The sequence below is a fragment of the Rhineura floridana genome, chromosome 5 (genome assembly GCF_030035675.1).
Source record: "Rhineura floridana isolate rRhiFlo1 chromosome 5, rRhiFlo1.hap2, whole genome shotgun sequence".
NCBI classification, from domain to species: Eukaryota; Metazoa; Chordata; class Lepidosauria; order Squamata; family Rhineuridae; genus Rhineura; species Rhineura floridana.
In genome coordinates, this window is record NC_084484.1 from 140,473,599 (window position 1) to 140,495,463 (window position 21,865).

General features: G+C 42.3%; 1 protein-coding gene across 5 annotated transcripts in view; it reads left to right on the forward strand.

Annotated features, from left to right (window-relative positions):
• Window positions 1-21,865, forward strand: part of COL8A1 (collagen type VIII alpha 1 chain) — a 166,360-nt gene that overhangs the window by 128,052 nt on the left and 16,443 nt on the right. For 2 of the 5 annotated variants that reach the window (XM_061628247.1, XM_061628249.1), the window contains one exon: window positions 11,388-11,561. The exons of the other annotated variants lie outside the window; for them this stretch is intronic. The gene's annotated coding sequence lies outside the window, so the exon portion shown is untranslated. The remainder of the gene's footprint in view (window positions 1-11,387; window positions 11,562-21,865) is intronic. 5 annotated transcript variants of the gene reach the window in all.

Here is a 21,865-nt window from a genome sequence, read left to right on the forward strand (position 1 = left end):
GATGGGCAATTCTTGCTTTAATGACAACTTTTTCTCCACAGCTACTGAATCCCACAACATAGATATCAAGAGGACCATTGGGTGAGGAATCAGTGGGAACAGGGATCTTAGCTGAATCATGTGGAGTCAAAGAATTTCTAGGAGACAGGGTTCTTTCTCAATTACACCCTAACCACAATCCCAGCTGAGCACAGATACTGTTTTTTTAAACTGCTACTCATGATGCATCATTAACACATATCTCTTGTCTCTCCACAGGCAACCAGGTAGCCACACAACCATCGCAGAGGAAGAGATGTTCCCCACCCAGAGCCATGCAGGCTACAAGTGAGACCTTCAGCAGCAGAAAGAGCAGAAGCAATGAACAGTCTGAAACCATTTCTTCTTCTGTAGTATTGCTATTATTGTATTTCTAGGGCCCATGTGCCTTTGAAAAAAGCACATCTTGAAGAAAGTGTGATTTACATATGGTCCAATGCTTTCTTTGGGTACAAGACAATATCACAAAGCCCAGAAGCCAAACTGGAGCCAGTGTGGTGTGGTGGTTAGAGTGTTGGACTAGGACTTGGGAGACCAAGGTTCAAATCCCAACTTAGCCATGAAGCTCACTGGGTTAGCTTGGGCCAGTCATGGCATCTCAGCCTAGTCAACCTCAAAGGTCTGTTGAGAGGATAAAATGGAGATGGGGAGAACAATCTATACCACCGTGAACACTTTGGAGGAAAGATGGGATATAAGTGTAATAACAAAATAAACAATAAAATAAAATATATGGAAGAAAATGAGGATCTGGAGGTGTGCTTCCCGAAATAAATTTTAGGACACCACAAATGATATACCCACCCCTCAAGAAGATCGCATTGAATCTCATCTGGCTTAATGCTTCACTTGGTCATAAGACATTGCCAGGCTTGGGTGCCCTATGCTAATAATAACCAAAATCAACATTTAAGGATTTCTGTTACTAATGAAATATTAACATGGCTTTGGTTTTTAAAAAAAATTCAATGCTTTACATTATTATCTAAAAATAACATGGCACAATCCAGTCAAATATAGCCCTACTGATTTAAGAGCACTTGCTCTTGTTCATTTCTCCTTGTTCATGTCTGCTTAACTTTGGCTGGAACATGCCCACTCTCAATTAGACTATTTTAAGATTAATTCCACCATATTGGTGTGTGCAATTATTGATAGCTATTAAACATTTGTATAAATTTACACTTTGGTATACATTGTGTCAAACAGTTATTCCAGTTAGGTCTATGACATATTTACCTAAACAAAAGGGATATTGGCATGCATGTGTGATATCATTCATTATGAATTCATATAACCATTGTGCAGAAAAAAGTGTATGAATGAATGAATTCTTTCTTCTTTTCTGGGATAAATCATACCTAAGTTTCATACATCAAAATGTGCATAAAAATATATTCTACAAGCTTTGTTGAGACATATAGTATCTAAACCATTCTATGATGGAATATCAATGCTAATCTTTTTTAAAAAGATCACAATAATTCAACTTATTTTTGCCATAATGCATCTTGAATTGCATGCAAATGAAATATTATGACGCTTGGTGATGGGTTCATTTTTTCTAAGTTTTTAAAAGACATATGGAGCTGTATGCAGAAGAGAGTGAAACAAGGGGGGGGGGAGAAGCACCATAAAAGGGGTTATGGGGAATTTACCCAGAGAGAGATTCTGGGAGACTTTTTATATGTGATAGAGTTCGTCTTGCTGGGCATTTCGGTGTATGATATGCTTTGGTTGCAATAAGTTTGAGTTTAACTCCCTGATTAACTGGACTAATCTGGAGACATTATCAGACCATGTTGTGATTTGGGGGTGATGATGTTGCCAGGCTCTTGATGGTAGTACCTGTTGTTGCAGTGAGTTGTGAATGAAATTGGATTTAGAATTTAGGGGGATGGCATATAAAAGCAATGAGTCTGGCAAGTTTGTAGTGAACTTTAAGCCTAAACAAAACTTAAAATTTGGTGTCTTAAAATATCATGCAGACTAAGACCTAGTGTGTACCATCCATCCTTCTCTTTCTGCAGAAAACTCAACCTAGGTTGGCTCATTTCCCCCATGTAAGTGCCAAAGGGCACAAGTCCTGGGGCCATGGCAAGATATATGTGTCGATGGTAGGGATATGCTAGAATTCTGCCTAATTTGGATCTGGTACCAAATTTTCCATTAATTCACTTATTCTATATAGTTGCGGATCAGATTTTTATGTAGCGATTTTCTGCAGCTATTTTCGAAGATTTTGTTTTTTTTAAAAAAATCCACCTCTAAAACATTGATATTAAGAATGATCGTTTTATCGATATTTCCTTTCAAAATATTGATACTAATCAATATATTTGCAAGGGAACAAAAAGGATCAGTAAAAGTAGCAGCTAGAGGATAAAAAACAAACTTGAATCAAAACTGGCCTGTTAGGTCAACGGAATGCTTTCGAGCTGGCACCGGCCAATGGATCCTATTCCTAGTTGTTGTTGTTGGTGGCCTTCTGCAGTTCTGCACTAGGTGCATAATTTGGAATCTGGGGGAAGCTAGGACAGGGAAAGGAGGGAGAATCCAGAAGGCAAAGGCAGGATTAGCTTCTTCCCATGGCTGGAAGAAACTTGGTGAGCTTGTTGATCCAAGAGAGTGAGGACATCTCCTCTTCCCACCAGATGGCAGTCTTCTCTTGATGTCGCTAACTAGGCTTCAGCCCCATAGATCCCTTCCATGACAGTGGAACATGGAGGATCATCTCACCATCCCAACCAGAGCTCAGAGTCCCTGAAATCCTGTGCAGGATCTTCCCATACAGATACTCCACCTACAAATTCCTAATTTAAATCCCTCCCTTTCAGCAGAATTTCCACCTGACTGTAGAAAGATCTCATGGAATGTGTGCAGAGAATTGGAGAGATGTAATAAGAAGCTTAACCGGTATGTTGCTATTCCAGCTATAGGTGCCGCTGTGTCTGCGCTGCACGGGGGCAGTCAGCTATGCTGTTGTTTTTAGCAATAAAATTGTTCTGTTAGGCATCCATTTTGATCTGTTCTTTTGTGTGATACAACCTGACATTAAAGTTGTAAATTATCATATAAATCATTGCTTGTCAGGAGGATTTACATCTGACTGTAGAAAGGTGCCATGCAGTGAGTAAGTGTCCTTGTGCATGTGAGAGGAAGAAGGGAATCTCAGTCTCTCAAAGTTATATTTCAAAAAGGAAACCTTTTGACACTGAAAAATCTGAATTCAAACTGTGAAATGTTGGTGAAGTTTGAATTTGTATCAGACTTCATTTCATGTTTAGGTAATAAGAAATAAGAACATAAGAAGAACCTACTAGATCAGGGCAATGGTCCATCTAGTCCAGCACCCTGTTCTCACAGTGGCCAACCAGATGCCTATGGGAAGCCCACAAGCAGGACCTAAGTCCAAGAGCACTCTCCCCTCCTGCAATTTCCAGCAACTGGTATTTGGAAGCATTCTGCCTCTGACTGTGGAGGCAGAGCACAGCAATCATGGCTAGAAGCCTTATCCTCCATGAATTTGTCTAAACCTCTTTTAAAGCCATCCAAGTTGGTGGCTATCACTGCATCTTGTCAGAGTGAATTCCATAGTTTAACTATGCCCTGTGTGAAGAAGTACCTTCTTTTGTCTGGTCTGAATCTTCCAACGTTCAGCTTCATTGGATGTCCATGAATTCTAGTGTTATGAAAGAGTGAGAAAAACTTTTCTCTGTCCCCAGTTTCCATGCCATGCATAAGTTTATATACTTCTATCATGTCACCTCTTACTTGCCTTTTCTCTAAACTAAGGCTGCTTTCACACATGGGGCTGATTGCATTAATTTAATGGATTAAAAGGTAGTGCTTCTGTCCTGATTTCTAAAACTCCTTTCACACTGCAGTACCTTTTGTGTTAAGAAACAGCAGCTTTTTCAGTTGATATACTGGCATTTTGCACGGCTTGTTTTCGTCCCTCACCCATTATACACATGCACACTGTTCCCCACTGTGTAGGAGGTCTAAGATCTTGTCCTGTCGCCATACAAGCCCTCTCCCTTTAGGATCTGACTTTTTAAATTGTTTTAGTTGTATCAACACAAGGGTGTGTGTGGGAAATGCTACTGCTATCATCTGCGCTGATGCCAGAATACCAATACAACGTTCATCAGGCAAAGAAAACCAACCCGCGCAACTAAAGGGTGGGAATGCACTGCATGCTGGGATGCCTGTCACGTGAGTGGCTGCAGCTAGCAAAAAACTCCTGTGATCTTCCGGGTTCCCAGCCTTGCTAACAGATTATTTCTGGTATCATTTATCATGGAAATTTGCACTAAACTTCCATTACATTTCACTAGAATTCTGGAGCTAGCTTGTGCGTCATGTGAAAGGTCAAATATAATGCGCAAATTACCAGGTAAGAAATTGTCAGAATAATGGAATAAAGTGCAGTGTGAAAGCAGCCTAAAAAGCCCCAGATTCCTATTCCATAAGCCTAGGGCTGCTGTGGGGATGAGGCAGGGGTCATGAGGTAAGCAGCATTTGAACCAAGCCTAGTAGTCTCTTTTAGCATGAAGCAGAGGAACCTTTGGCTGAAAAAGCTGTAAACTTGCACTGACTGTCTAGACCACTGATGGTAGCATGTTCTGTGACCTCTCTTACACGTGAATAGCATCTTTCTTCTTGGGCCTTCCATATTTTGGGAAGGAGCCATGGACTTAGAAGTGACAGTTTCAAGAACGGGTTTCAGAATTTACTTAGACAACTGCTCCCATTCCTCACTTTGTTTGGCAAACTGTCACAAAATAAGTAATGGCAGGCAAAAGGAAAGAGGGACTGGCTTAGGCCTCAGTAACGATGCCTGAGCTTGCATTACGTTTAGGGAACAAAGTTCACAGTTTGCAGCTAAAGGTCATCAGGAATTCATGCATTCTTGGCATCCTCACTCAGTCCAAAGGAATGTATCAGACTCAGTGCTTGGTGTTTCAAGGTTGTTCCTTTTCCAAAGTCATGCAAAAGCACACACCGGGAAAAATGAGAAAAGGTGGAAGTGTCCGGGATTCTTTATTGTCATGGGCTTTATTATTGCAGTCAGCTGACCACATTCACAAGACAGAGAAATATTAATAAGGGCCCATTAGCCCTTGTCACCATATCTGTTGTTTTTCATTTGTGGGGCACTTTTAGTGGATAGGATACTCTGCAGTTCTCATATTTATTCTCCTCCCTAACCGTTACAAGATTTGGAGCCAGCATGTCTAAGGGCTCTTCCAGACTGGTGTTTTATTGCAAATGTATTCTGCAACATGTTCTTGACACAATAATAGTGCTTGAGGTTTATTCTGCTTTAGTTTGTTTGTGATATTTCCCTGATGCTACTGCATTATTGCTGTCTGGAGGGACTATAGCACAACAAAAGTGGGAGAAAAATAAACCAGAACATTTGTGGCATAAGGACTTATGGGACATCAGCAGAACGTTACAGAATATGCACTGAATGGAAGCAGTGTGACTGTCCCAAAACTTTGGCAGGCACACAAGGTATAGGAAACAGGATTGCATACGTCTGGCCTGATAACATCAGGAGCACAAATAATCATGGATGCATGACAAAAAGGCCATCTGGAGGGGCTCAGGAAGTGTTGCTGACATCATGGGGTTCATGGTTGAGCTATGTGGGGGTGCTGGTTCTTGCAAATGATGACTCCATGCATACCCAGTCTCCCTGTGTGCTCCTGATTATGCTCACACAAAGGCCGCTTTGAACTGACTCTGTGTAGGACTGTTAAATTGAACTTATTGCAAGTAGCACATGTTTTACAAACACTAAGATCATAAAAATGTCTGACGATAATTTTAACACCATGTATTGGGATGCGATGAGCTGTAAGCTTGATGTGTGCTTGGAGCATTATCCAAGCTGATCACCGTGCCAGAAAGATGAGTTCATGGTGGCTTAACTGAATAGCCATCACATTTTTTTAAAAAATGGTTCTGTAAATAGGCCATTTGGGGTGGTTCCCACTTTATAAAGTGCCTGAAAAGAAGGAAGTACTTTAAGAACATAAGAAGAGCCCTGCTGGATCAGACCAAAGGCCCATCTAGTCCAGCATTCTGTTCTCACAGTGACCAGCCAGATCCCTATGGAAACCCTGCTAGTAGGACCTGAGTGCAAGAGCATTTTCCCAACTTGTGATTTCCAGCAACTGGTAGAAAATAGTGCTTATTCTGTGGGTGGGTGGTAATGCATGATGACTGCACACATGGCATTGATGGCTCTGTGTGTAGATGCTGGGAAGCTGTGCTTGATTTCAGCTTCTCGGTGTGTTTACCTGCATGTACACAGAAAGGGAAAGAAAACCCAGAGAAATTCTTACAAATTTAAAGATAGCTGTGTTGATCCACAAGGGAAAAAAAATCCAGCCCAGTGAAGAGTTCTGGGGAAGTCAGTAGCCTTCTGTCATAGCAGCCGGAGTTTAAGTGAATGCTGTTATTCCTCCAGCTACATTTAGCTATTGCCATGTTTTTAGTTAAATTGATTAGGATGTATATAAATGAGACATCTGTTTTTCTCCTCTGGCATTCATTCTGAAATTCCAAATTTTTTTACACATACAGTTATCTGTGTTTAGAAAGATTTCTATTTAGATATTTTCCTCTGACATAGGAGGTCAGAAGACACAGATGTTTGGAAGACCTTGTTATGTGTGCCTGAATAATAGCACATTGATTTAAATATTAGGGTCCAGTCCAAAGCAATTAATTAAGAGTCCCCTTTGATACTGCCGCAACCTCATGGAATCTGGCATCATTGGAACATCTATCTTTTTTTAAGAGGCCTGAATGGTATATTACATGAGACTTTATGCCTTGGAAATTGGGACTACACCTAAAGATTTTGAGTAGTACTAATCCATTTTGTTTCATGACATCTGTGTTTAATATTCATGCCAGTTGCAAAGAGTGGCTTTTACTGAATGGGGCGTGTGTGGGGTGCACATGTCATTTGGTGGCATCTAGGGGTGAGCCACACAGCCTTTGCTTAAAATGGGGTTTGTGGGATGATGTTATCACAGCTTGACTGTTTGTATAGTCCAAGAGATCTGCAGCAATATTAAAGTGTGCCAGGCAGATGTGCAGAAGAGTCTTCATCAGACCAGAATCGATGTCAAAGAAAGACAACTCATGGTAGTTTTAATGGTCAACAATCACACCAAAAATTATTATATGTCTTGGTTCTCAGCCAAGCTCAGTTCACTTAAGCAAAGTGGGCTCCTGCTGGGAGGAAGGGCGGGATATAACTCAAATAATAAATAAATAAATAAGCAAGCAGGTATTTGGGGGGCCAAAAAAGAGAGTGCTGAGTAGAGATGGGCAAATCTGTAACTTCAGTTACTTTCAGTTTCTTATTTTTCATCTTAAGTTCAGTTTTCCACATTTTCCAGATCAGTTTGCAATTTAAAAAGAACTCCTCATGAAAACCCATCAGCGTTTTAGTGCATATTTCTCCTAATATACTCATTTTGTATGCAATTTTTTCTAATCTACATATTTTTCCAAAGCAGTTTTCCTTAATAATGCATTTTTGTATATTATTTTCACTAACATATGCATTTTAATGCATGCCTTACCCTAGTATATGCTTTTTATACACATTTCTTTGCTGAAGAACTGCATGGCAAAATTTGGAGAAGTGCAAATTTTGAAGGATGGCTGCGTTTCTGTATGTGTATTTTTTCAGAAAGTGAGAATTCAGTAGGTTCACCTTGAAATGCAAACTGGATTGAATTTCTCCCCCATCCCCGGCACTGACAGCATTTATATCAGAAAAAATGGTTATTTATTTTAAAATGTATGCAATGCCCTGCAGAGTAAAGGCCCAATAAGTTAAAAACCCATAAATAATGTGATGTTTTCAACATTCTGTTCCTAAAGCCTGCAATGCTGCTCTGAGAATAAACAGGCCCATTACAGGTTTCCCCCAAACCAGACCCATGACTTTTTATTTACCTAACCTGTAAAGCTAGACTTTGAAACTTCTAGCCTCCTGGCCCAGTAAACAGCATTTTGTCTGAAGTGCTTTCCTTCCAACTGAATGTGTTTTGCTGGAGGTTTTATTCTCTTGAGCTTTGATATTTCTGAAAAAAACTTGTAAAAGCACATATTTCCAGCAAGATTGACTAGATTGTCCCCACCCCACCCCTGGTTTGTGGTTTCATTTCAACGTTCTGGGATTTCAATGGGCCTTATTTATCTGGAAGTTTCTTAACAACATTAAAAACCAGATCAGAGAAAGAAAAGAAAATAACATAGGAGGTGAACGGCAGTAAGGGTTCACTAAAGGTAGTTCAAGACAGCAGAGCCGTCTCCAGACATGCCGGGGGCCCTGGGCCCCAGCTTGCCCTGAGCCCCAGCATGTGTGCGCATGTGCATGCACGCACGTGTGCTCACGCCTACCTGTCTCTTACAGGGAGGGAGCTTCTTCCACTCACCTGTTCACTGGCTCTGTCTTGTTTGTCTTTTGCGGCTGCATGGGCTGCACACGCAGGACTGCCTTTAACCAAGATAGCAGCAGAGGTTTCCCTAAGGAGCTAAAGCATCCACCACCATCTTAGTTGATGGCAGCAATGTGCGCACGTAGCACACATGCATGCCATCTACTAAGATGGTGATGGATGCTTTAGCCCCTTAGGGAAACCTCGGCTGCCATCTTGGTTAAGAGCAGTTCTGCACACACAGCTGCAAAAGACAGGGGAGATGGAACCAGTGAATGGGAGGGCAGAAAAAGCTCCCTTCCTGTGATCCGCCGCGGCAGCTACTCTGCTGCAGATCGCTGAAAAGGAGCACTCCTCCTCCCTCACCCTATCGAGGGGTCCCTCAGGGGCCTCTGTGGCTCCAGGGGCCCTTGGCCAGGGCCTGACCTGGCCACCCTTTGGGACCGGCCCTGCAAGACAGGCTAGTCTGCTGTCCTTTTTTTAAGATGACAGAAAAACAACAAATCTACTCTGTTTAGATTTTTATGAGTAGTCCTGCTGGATATGGCCAAAGGCCCATCTAGTCTTGCTTTCTGTTCTCACAGTGGTCAACCAGAGGCCTATGGGAAGCCCGCAAGCAGGTCCTGAGTGCCACAGCACTCTCCCCACTTGTGATTCTAGCAACTGTATCCAGTGGTATTCTGCCTCCAACAGTGGAGGTAAACATAGCCATAGTAGCCATTGACAGCCTTATCCCCAAAGAATTTGTCTAATTCTCTTTCAGTAAGAAATGAATTTAATTAAAGAATGTTATGGGAGTATTTGATACATTACTGCGCAATAAATTATTATTCAAACGATAGGTTTCAGTAATATATAAGCCTAGGCCAAATAGATGTTGTGTTGGCACCACTGTGGGAAATTAAAATGAGAGACCCAACAGCCAGGTGCTGCTTAGAGTATCAAGCTGGAAAATTGATTAAAGAATACCCAAGCAGTGGGCCCTGCCAGGGTGTGGGTAGCAGCTGCCCAAGTGTGCTAGGTGCTGGTGTTGATCCTATGACTGGAAAATGAACAGATCAGGAGGTGGCCATTACCTCTTTATAGATTAAATGATTCAGCAAGATCAGCATGAGGAAAGGCCATAGCTCAGTGGTAGAGCATATTCTCTGCATGCAAAAGGTCCCAGGTTCAATCCCTGGTGTCTCCACATAGGGTTGGGGGGAAAACTCCTGCTTGAAAGCCTCAATTGCTGTTGCCAGTCAGTGTCGATAATACTGAGCTGGATGAACTGATGGTCTGACTTGGCATAAGCTGCCTATGTTCTTATGATTCAGATGTGCATTTAGCCTTGTACCCTGGGGCTAGCATCTTAGAAACACTTGGTTCTTGATGCAGAAATTCCTAAGGCTGCATATACACCATACCTTTAAAGCACATTTCAAGTCCATGGCTTCCCCCAAAGAATCCTGGAAACTAGTTTGTTAAAGGTGCTGGGAATTGTAGTTTGGTGAAGGGTAGCCTATGGTTCCCAGGATTCTTTGTGGGAAGTCACGTGCTTTAAATACCCTTCAAATGCATGGTGCATATACAGTCTAAATCTCCTAATTAGCAGGGTGTTTTTTCTTACTCTATGAACTAATGAATTAACCTTTGGTGGTAGCATTTCATAGGAAGTGGCAGCTGCTCTTTGACAACAGTTTATCCTTAATCTCTAGAGTAACAGTTTTTTCACTATGGGCAGTCAGGCCCCTGGAGTGTTTTCTGTCTGGAACCAGGGACATCAAAGCAATTCATTATTTTTATTTGCCACTACTAAAACATTCACAGAACATGCTGGAAGAAATTTTCCCTGTCTGCTCTTCAAAGACCTTACTGTGCTAGAGGAACCTTAGAGACTCTGTGACAATGTCAACAGATGTGCTGACTCCTCGCTGAGATACACAACCTTTAAAATGAACCAAGATGATCGGCTGATTTATGTAAAAAAACGTACATAACCCTTTATGGAGTCACATGAGCAAAAAAGCCAGGTCCTTGACCCACGGCACTTATGATCTAAATTAGAAAATCAGTGATGTTGTTCTACCCTACCATCTTCTCTGAATATTTGAGGAGCTGATGTGACTCAGTGGTAGAGTAAATGCTTTGCATACTGCTTCAGTTCCTGGTATCTCCGGGCAGACCTGGGAAAGACTCTCATCTGAAACCGTGGAGAGCTGCTAATGCCAGTCAGTTGTAGACAGTGCTGAACTAGATGGAGAACGGTTTGACTTGGTGTAAGGCAACTTCCTATGTTCTTAATCAAATCAGAAGCAAAAATGCCTTTTTACATATCCACCATTTTAGTTTAAAGATTCAAATACATGTTCACAGATTGGCAGCTTATCTGAAGGCATCTCACATTTTACCTTAAATATTCAATTCCCTCTTGGCACTGTATGTTGCCACCTTTGTTACATGTGCACTGAAAGAGCACTATAAAAGAGCAAACTGGCAGGTCTGCTTAGTTTTCATTGAGCTCAGCTGCTCAGTGTCTGCAAGAAACAAACGCCATATGGACAGGCTTTTCTGTAGACTCCAACTCTTGCTTATGGACCATCAAGATTATTAAAATATCAGTCTCTTTTGAAAGAATTTAACACAAAGCGCGTTCATTGCTCTTCATTTTCTTGCACCAGTTTCTGTACCTGGGTAAAAACAACAAACACAAAGTTACCATGTATATGACACTGTATGTTTTATCATTTTGGTTAAACTATAAAATGGCTTAAGATCTGACTTATCCCAGTCATGTTATTTGGCAAACTAATGACATAGTCATTAAACCACTCAAAAATATATATCAAAACCATCTGTGCCTGATTACATTTAACTTTATTTTCAATTTAGCTTTGTATGTAGGAAAGGAATTCTGCAGCCCCATTATTTCCTCATCAGGATGGCAGGAGAAGTTCCAAACAAAAGTAATCTCAGAGATTTATTGGCTTGACAGTCGTGTTGACATTTGGCAGACAGAGCCTCTTACGGAGAAGGAGGAGGAGGAGAAATGCTCTTCTTCTTCAGGTATGGAGCAGGCTGGTTGCTAGTAGTGGCAGCTGTGCATCCCAAGGAGTGATTCAAACAGAACTTTGCCTTGACATTCCTGCCTCCAAATACATTCAGAGTCCTGCGAAGGATGGTCACCTGCTTTTTAGTATATATTGAAACTGCAGGAAAAAGTGTGTGTGTGTCTTTGCTTTCTCGGTTTTCTTTGCAAAGCAGGAATCTGGCATAGACCTGGTTTAAATGGCACTTTGGGGGCCATTCCATCATCTCTTTCTCCCTCCAAAACTAGTTAGGAGGACAGAAAACAAAACTTTATGTTACTGAAGTCTGTGGGATTATTTGCATTGATTTCAGCAGGAAAAAGAATGAACTTAAAATGTTATAGATACAAAACTAGTCTAAAGCCTCTGAGTGTTATCCAACGCTCCTGTGACGCTAGTGCATGAGACTGATGGTAGCGGAACATTCTCCTCTTCTCCTGTCCCCTGACTCCCACCCCGCGTGCCCTCAGAATCAGCTCTGGAGAGTTGAGGGACCTTCCAGAGAAGTTTAGGGGACATGGGGGGGGAGAGGAAACAGAAGTCTTGCTGCACCAGTGGAACGCCACTGATGCAGCTTGGGATGCAACCTTATGTTTAAATGCCCTTGAGCTGAACAATCCAATCCCCTCTTGCACCGGGCTGAGGGGGAGTTGGATTCAGTGGATGTGTCCCTCTGCCTAGCTTTCCAAGCTCAGCCAGTCTCCTGCCATCTGCCAAATGTGCAGGTGGGTGGGAGCACCACTGGCAGTAGCCAGTGGGAGGCCCCCAAATGTGGCACTGCAGAGGCAGGGAGGGGCTGAGCAAGCCTGGGTTCAGTTGGATCCTGAGCCGATCTCACTGCCATTGTTTGGCAGCCTTGGGCCCAGTTGCTGCATCACCTGCAGACTGGCACAGCAATCTTAGTGCCCCTACCTTCTATCCCAAGTGCCATGCACAGCTTGATTGCAGATGCAATGATGGCCTTGCTGCTCCATGAAGCCCCACCAGCCAGGTGGAGGGAGTTTAGATTTCAGCCTAAATCTAATCTGTTTCCTTCAACTATAAACATTGTGACATACTTGTCCAAGCATTTTCATAGGGGTCACTGCGCCATGACTTATTGCCTATGCACATTTCACTCTTAAGTCACATGGCATTGTTTTGTGATAATAAACTACATAGATACTTTGGCATTGTACAGTAGGGCCCCACTCATACGGCGGGTTACCTTCTGGACCCCTGCTGTAAAGCGAAAACCTCTGTAAAGCGGAACTCATTGAACAGAATGGTGCACGACGCCTGAAAACCGCCGTAAAAGTGGAACAAGCACCATATGAGTGGGGCTTTAGTCTAATTGCATCTAATTGAGACCGCTGTATTAGCAAAGCGCTGTAAAGCAAAGTGCTGTAAAGCGGGGCCCTACTGTAGTGTATATTCTGTTTAAATGAATGTATAAATCTGCTTGTACTGAGTCAGCTTATTGGTCAATCTAGCCCTGTTGCCTGCTCTGGCTGGCAGTAAATCTCAGGCAAAGTTTTTTTTCCTCATTTCTGCTATCCAGATCCTTTTAAGTGGAGGTTTCTAGCAATATATATATATATTGGAACAATGCAATGCTTTTATGCAAAGGGATTCAGATATGGGACTGAAGATATGATGGGAATCCATCACACTGCTCGATGTAAGCTTAATAAAAATGAAAAACTTGGTGGTCCTGGTTAAGCAGGACTTTGGTTTGTCAAAAGAATGGTAAGTTATGGTATGGCTAACAGAATTTTCAGAGAAGGATTCAAAATGGCCAAGAGTAGGGATGTAAGAAGGCATCATTTTCTGTTCTGCCTTGTATTTGTATCTGTTCTGCTGCATTTTGTCTTCCGCCAAAAACTACATTATTCCTCTTGCCTTGCTGTCCACTTATTACATTTTCCCATCCCATTTATTTCATTGCAAAGGAAACACAATGCAAATGGGGAAAAAAACCATAATCAAATATCATTTATGGACAGAATGCAACAGCAGCAGCAAATACCAATAGTACTCACTGGATTGTTTTTTGTTCCAGACAAGGGACAAATAAGCAGACATCAGCAACTTCTCATTTTTGTTTTTGTCAGAATTGTTTGACATTCCTAGTCAAGAGTATGATACCTGTACCCAATATTCTGACTTTCTGGACACGGCCACATCTCTAACATTCTCGCTAATACTTCTAGGATGTTCCAGTAACATATATATATCTGAACCTTCCAAAAAGTGGGTTCCTCCTACTCATTTCACCCATACCTTCCCCAACACCAACACCAACATCCTTACATATCTCTGGCACTCCTAAAGATTCTGTTACCCTGAGATTGTGAAGCACGGGAGATATCTTGAACACTTATCTTTTCTTCCCCTCCAGCATTCACTGAATTGTGGAATTTCTTTTCCATCACCATCACGGTACACCCTTTTCAATATGTACTTATTTTCTATGCGGTGGACACAGGGCCAGCTCGACCATGAGACTGTGTGAGGCAGGCACCTCAGACAGCAAAAGCAGAGGAGCAGGAAGTAGACAGAGTTTTATGCCACGTTGTATGCCTTGTGTCCCTAAGCTCACCTGCCCTCAGGTGCAGTGCAGGATGCTGTCCTGTTATCAGTGTCAAAGAAAATGTCAGGTGCCAGTCTGGACATGGAAAGGGCAAAGGTGCAATCTTGACCTTTCCCTCAGGCAACAGAATGCCTTAGGTCAACTCTGAGTGAACACACACTCAAAGTTCAGTTTGCCACTATCAGCCATGCCTTTCTCAATAGTATTTGGCTTTCCCTTGTTCTCCCCTTTGCCCATCCCTTTCCTATGTTCAGTTTGTTGTGTGCCCTGACCTCTCCCTAGCTCCTGCCTTTGCTGCCTAATACAGAAGTAAACAGAAGCAAGCCAATCCAGTCAAACAGAGAAGGTGAACTTCCGGTTAATGTGGTGCCCTAGGCAACAGCAAGTTTATGGTTAATGATACTAATAGTAGTAATCAATATGCCTTCAGTGTCAAGGAATGGTCAAGTTAGGCCCGGCATCAACATGCCACACCCATGGGCAACTGCTGGAGTCCCAGTAGAACCCACTGATGACACCTGCCATGGGCTCCCTATCTTAAAAGAAAAAGACATTCGAGCACTCCAATCACCGTTGGGCTGCTGGGTTTAGGAATGGTCATTTAAATTCCCCACAGTGTCTCACAGCAATGCTACATCAAGGGCATTGTGGGAAACTTAAGTGATAGCTTCCAGGCTACTGGACACTGATCAGAGTGTTAATGCTGTTGTCCATCACTGCTGCCACTGTCAGGTAAGCTGACAGAGCCCACTGACAGAGGAGGGCCCCCTTTCAGAGGCTCTCTTCAAACCTAGAGGTGACCCTGGGTCAGGTTACTGTGGATGCCTAGCTCTCACACTCTTTCCATTCCTGACAATCCTGGTGTTTGGTAATAACATGAATACTGAAAACACACATTCCTGAACACACTGATGGTTAAAAGTATATAGCACGATGGGTGCTTCCACATAATCCCTGCCACCAATTCCCACATGTGCTCAAGGTCCTCTTATTTTGCATTGTGTGCAAAGGAGGTTAGAAGCATCCTTGAGACTGGGAATGCTGATTGCGCAGAGGTTTCTAACTATTCAGATGATACCCCTTTCAGACCTTTGTGCTAAACACATGAAGTCTGAGGGAAGAAGGCGGCACCCTTGACATGTAGAGGATGTTGAGGATGGGGCCACTGTGTGCAAGCCTGGCCTCCTACACACATTTAGCCCTGTTTGATCTAGTGGGACACCTGGACAGGGCTACAGTAGTAAAACAAGAGAGAGAATGCCGAAGAGTTTTAAACGATTCTGCTTTGTCTTCCATTTGGGTGGATCATAGCACTTCATTTTGCCTTTTGGACAGATGTACCTTCTCTTCCAGAATCGGAGTGAACGTATACACAAGAAAAGACTCCTTTTTTGCTATGGGAACAAAAGCTACCTTCCAATAAAAATGGTCTGAATGGCCAGGGACATTTTCAAGAAAAATATTGTAAGGACATTTTTCATGGTTTGAATATCTCCCTTGGACTGGGATTGGGGTTTCTAAAGAGCTATAAAATTAATATAAAGCAAAGAAAATAAGAGAGGCAGTTGCCTTTCTCTCTCTCTCTCCTCCCCCACCCATTTTCTTGGACAGAATAGTCAAAGTACAGTGGGCTGAAATACTGTACATGGCAGAGAGTCAGACCCAAACATAAACTTCAATTTTGTTTTACTTTTCTGAAGACAGATAAGCTATAAAGCAGCATGGAGGCAAGAACTAAGAAAACACAGTGCACGCTGCATCAAAGCAAGCAAATGAAAGGCCGATCCCATCTTTTCCTAGTGTGTAGAAAGAAGTGAGTAAGAAAGTATTTTATGGCAAGGTATCAGGCCATAAAACCTTGGGATTGTGAGAGAGAATCACGCACAAGAATAATATTAAACGACTTTCGTCTAGCACCATACGTAAGCGTTTCAAGGCCATGTCTTACAATACCTTTTTGGATTCAAGAACCGATTTTTCAGTACAAAATAGAATGTGTTACATGTTCCCCTCTTCCAGGAGCACCACTGGGTTTTGTTTCCTTAAGATGGGAGAGCACGGGAGACTTCATGACTTTGTGATGTTTGCTTTAATAGCAAATGTACACGCAGAAAATAGGTAGAGGCAAACAGACACTCTCACAAGGCAGATTTCCAGACAGCAACCTGGGCAGCCCCCAAAGCTAGAAACACAGCACCCTCCCTCTCTCTCCATTCCAATTTTAAAGAGCTGTTTCTCAAATTTAATCTTTCTGTCCTCCCTTCAGCTAGGGGACTGTCACCTTTTTCAAGCTGTAATGAGTATCTCGTTCAGAGACACAGAGAGATACCCAGCAATCAGGAGACCATTTCCTAACCATTAGCTCCCAGTGATGATGAAACATCAACCAACTATCTTGGAATATTAAACGGCAATCTATCTAACAAAGGAAGGGTCACCCAGAAGCTGTAACAATAAATCTTGGTGTTTTTCTACATACAAGCAGCAACCTCGACTTGAAGGCAGTACATTATTATTTACTCCTGTGTATTTTGAAGGAAGAAGTTGTGCGAAACTCATGGGCTCACCTAATGGCTGGTGGTGTGTGTGTAGGTGCATGCACATGCATATGTACTTGGGATTTTGTTCATACAAAATCTATCATATAAAACATCCCCCTGAGATTGGATTGCTTAGCTTTTGTATGCAGTGTGCTGGCCTCAGTCAGTTGTTACCAATAGTGTAGTGACAAATTAAGAAGTGCAGGGTCCCTTCATGATGGTCACGCCATGTCCCCTCACAGTCATGCCCCCTCACTCACACACTTGCTCTCTGTGGGCTTGTCCAAATGACTGTATAATGTGCAATATGATCGCTTTATGTATTGATTAATTTTCGGGGGTCCATACGACGTAATTCATTTTTGCAGATTTTTGCGTGCTCAAATCCGCATTTATGTTTCCTTGGAAAATGCTGTGTGCTTTCCTAAAGTGAGAAGCAATCGTATTACCTTTATGGTGCCTGGACGCAATGCCGTGGAGTTTACTACTATAGGCGTTCCAGGGGCGGTCCTTGGGCATTGCCCCATACCCCTTCCTTCATTCCCAACCAATTGCTTATTTCCACTTTTGTGCATGTGCGTGAACGTCCAAGAAAGCTTGTGAGAACTAAATGGCAATTCTTGACCAAGCAGTGAAATGGGGTGGTGTTAGGGGGCTCTGCAAGTACTACTGCACAGATGCAAAAATGTGTATTTGCGCAGAAGCAACTATAGCCATTTATTTTTAACGCTAATAGCGCACCATTAGGCAGCCCCATTCTCGGTGGGGGGAGGATCAACACGTCTGCCCGGAAAGGCTGCTGGAACATTTAGACAAAGCTGTCCCTCCCGTAGTAAACTGCAGCCGAGAGGAGAAAAAAGAAAGGAGCGGGAGGGGTGGGAGAGACAGGGAAAGCCAATTCAAGACACAGAAGCCAAGCCGAGAAGAAACTGCGATGATGCGCTGCCGATTCTCTTCCTTTTCTTGTACCGCCCACATGAAGTTAAGGGAAACATCCTTCATCTGCACAAGGCAGACAGTTAATAGCTGTACATGAAGCTGTACAAGAGACAAAAAGTCTGCGAACTCTATTACAGCCACTTAAAACTAGTCTGCCGCAACTGCAAAACCAACAGCAAATTTCATAATTTCATGCTCTTCCATCCAAGCGCCTGTGTGTTATTGTGCTTGGGTGCAACGGGGTGGGGGAGAGAGCACACATCATATTTTGCAGACCAATTGCCTTATAGTGGTGGAGTGACAGGCGGAGCTTTGGGAAAAACCGAAAAAAATGTATTTCATGTGTGGGCACAAAAACAGCAGTTTTATTTACATTGAAAACAGCGAACAAACAGCCAAAGTGGGGACTCTCCGATGACAAAGTGAATATGGCCGTTAATTCGGCCAGATAGGCGACTCATAAATAAAATTTTATTATTTTTATTTATTATAATAGGGAAAATGTGGATTATCCAGGTGAGTTTGGACAGGCCCTGTTGTCATATCCACACTCCTCAGTTCTTTCCACATGCAACTTCTCCCACAACAACAGATGTCCCTAGAAGCCAATCATCATGAAAGGAGAATGTGTTAGAGTGTGTTATTTATTTATTTATTTATTTATTTATTTTATTACACTTGTATACCGCCCCATAGCTGAAGCTCTCTGGGCAGTTTAGTTGTTGAGAAGAGTCTTCTCAGTGGCAGAAAAATATTATTGTTGTTTTGATATATTTTAACATTTGTTTTATATCAAAATACTCAATGAGGGCTTAAATGTTTAAAATAAAATAATATTGCACTAAAATTGATGTAATCTGGCCTCAGAAGAGTTCCTTAAACCCTTTGGTCACAGTATCTGTAACCTCAAAGAAGATGAATTGTACTAGTGTAGCTTAGCAATACCCTATGTCTTTCAACACAGCTTCTAGGTGGTTAAAAGTTCCTAGCTGATTTATCAGCTGTATTCCATTATGCTCTCATCCTGTACCATATCCTGTGTTTACCTATTTCTGTGTTATGCAACAGTTTCACATGCCATCGCTACGTCATATCTGGCAAGCATGGATATTTCTGGTACAGCACCATTGTGACTCATGATATATGGGGCTTTTTTAATGCCACAAAGGCTATCTATGGACCAACCAATTATGGTACGAATCCCTTACATTCAATGGATGGTACCGAACTTCTTAAGGATAAAGAGTCTATTGCACTGCGTTGGAAAGAGCATTACCACAACCTCCTTAATTGTAACTCTGTTGTGGCTAATGAAGTCTTTCCTCAAATTATGCAACAAACTAGAGATGAGCTTGCAGTATCACCTAATTTGGATGAAGTTAGTAAAGCCATTATAAGTTGGTATAGCACAGTGGGGAGGAGAGCCTGGCTGGGAGTCCAGAGTCTGTGAGTTCAAATCCCTGCTTGTGTCTCCTAGGTGTCAAGGGCCAGCTAAAGATCACCCCCCCACAGTGAGTGGCCCAGGGGTTACATGCCCTGCCACCTGTGCAGCCATGGGCAAGCTGCATAGTCCCAAGAATCCCAGTTGCCTCCCAGCTGGCAGTTGCGGACAAGGAAGGGGATGGCTTGTGCAGCTGTGGCAAGCTGAGCAGGCCTTAGCCAGGTGGGGAGGACTAGCCTCAGAGGGAGGCAATGGTAAAGCCCTCTAAATACCGCAGAGCTTGGAAAAGTTACTTTTTTGAACTACAACTCCCATCAGCCCCAGCCAGCATGGCCACTGGATTGGGCTGATGGGAGTTGTAGTTCAAAAAAGTAACTTTTCCAAGCTCTGGAATACCGCTTACCATGAAATCCCTATTCATAGGGTAGCCATAAGTCAGGATCGACTTGAAGGCAGTCCATTTCATTTAGTAAAGCCATTAAACAAATGAAGACTAATGAAGCTAGTGGGCCTGATAGGATTCCTGCTGAAGTCTTTAAAGAAGGTGGGCCTGAACTTACACAACAACTTCATAAACTCATTGAAAAGATCTGGATGAGGGAGGAGATCCTGGAAGACTTAATTACCACTCTTTTAAAGAAGGGTGAAGAACAGATTGTGGGAACTATTGAGGCATCTCTCTTCTTGCTACAGCAGGAAAAATCTTTGCATGGGTCCTCATAAATCACCTCCTACCTATCTCAGAAGATATTCTCCCTGAATCCCAAAATGGATTCCCCCCTTCCAGGGGGACAGTGGATATGATTTGCACTGCACGACAGCTTCAAGAAAAATGCCGAGAGCAGAATTGACATTTATATATGGTGTTTATCGATCTGACTAAGACCTTTGATACTGTGAATTGAACTGCTTTCTGGACCATCCTTTTGAAAATTGGATGTCCTGATAAATTTGTGAATATTTTGTGACTCCTTCATGACAACATGATGGCGACAATTTTGGATAACAATGGCTTTCAGAGCAATCCATTCAGAGGCGTAAAACAAGGATGTGTCATTGCTCCGACCTTATTTGTTATTTCCATTGCTATGATTCTATATCAAACAGATGGAAAACTTTTTAATCTCAGTAGCCTGAAAGCAAAAAATAAGGTAATTACAACCTCTGTCGTAGAACTTCAATATGCCAATGATAACACAGTCTCCACACATTCAGAGAAAGATCTTCAAACTATCCTAAATGTCTTTGCAGAAGCATATGGAAAGTTTGTCCTCTCACTTAATATCAAAAAAACCAAAGTGCTTCATCAGCAGGTGCGAACTAGTCCCTCTGTAGCACCATCAATCCAGTTTAATGGTGCGATGCTGGAGAATATTGATCGCTTTTCTTATCTTGGCAGCCATCTCTCTGTAAAAGGTGATATTGACATTGAAATTCAACACCGTCTGAGTTTTGCAAGTGCCACATTCTCCTGAATGAAGCGTAGAGTGTTCGAGGATCGGGATATTTACAGGGAGACCAAAATGCTTATTTACAAAGCCATTATACTACAGACCTTATTGTACACCTGTGAAATATGGACCATTTATAAACGCCACTCCCAACTACTTGAAAGATTCCACCAATGCTGTCTCCGGAAAATTCTGCAAATTACTTGGGAAGATAGATGGACTAATGTTAGCATTTTGGAAGATGTGAAGACCACTAGTGTTGAAACAATGATCCTTCAACATCAACTTTGCTGGACTGGGCACATGGTTCGAATGTCTGATTACAGTCTTCCAAAGCAGCTACTTTACTCCTAACTTGAGGATGGAAAATGGTATATCAGAGGACAGCAAAAGAGGTTCAAAGAGGTTCTTAAAGAAAACCTTAAAAAATGTAACATGAACATCAAGAACTGGGAAGCTTTGGCCCATGAGAGTCTCAATTAGAGGTTGGCTATTATCAAAGGAGCTGTGGACTTTGAAGAAGCACAAACACAGGGTGAAAGGGACAAACGAGCTAAGCGAAGGCACATCAAGCAAATCCTCATCACAACTGTCTTCCATCTGAAAACCTATGTCCTCACTGTGGGAGGCTGTGTGGATCTAAGATTGGCCTCCACAGTCACTTATGGACCCACCATTAAATACCTTATTTTGGAAGACAATCATACTCATGCACGAGTGATCACCATATACGTATCGGTACAATGACCTAGACTGGTTCATGACCCCAGCTCCATACCTTTAGGAGCAATATTATGACAGGTGTTTAATGTACGCTCAATCACACACATGCACATGCACACCATCTTTACCTCAGCTGATGCTTTCATGAGATGAAATCCCATTTTATAAACTCAGCAATATTATTGTGTTGCTGGAATTATTATTTTTCACCCAACATAGTTCAATCATAATGCTGGAAGTTGCTTGGCCAAATTTAATTTTAAAAGATTTCTATGCCACTGTTCATACAAGACTTCACAGCAATTTACAAAGTTAAAGACAACGTCCATAAAATCAAAACAAGCGAACAATACAATACAATGACAGCAGTCCAGCGAACAATACAAAGCATTGGGCATAGCAACTAGTCCTCAGGAGTTCTCAATGGCTTTCTTAAAAAGAAAAGTTTTGACCTGCCTCCAGAGACAAGGCAGGGAAGAGATTATCTGGGCCTCTCTTAGAAGAGAGTTTCAGAGCACTGGGCTACTACTGAGAACGTCCTACTCTGGCTAAGACAATAATCAAGCCTCCCCATAGAATGGAAAATGAAGCAGGAACTATCAGAAGATCTCAGAT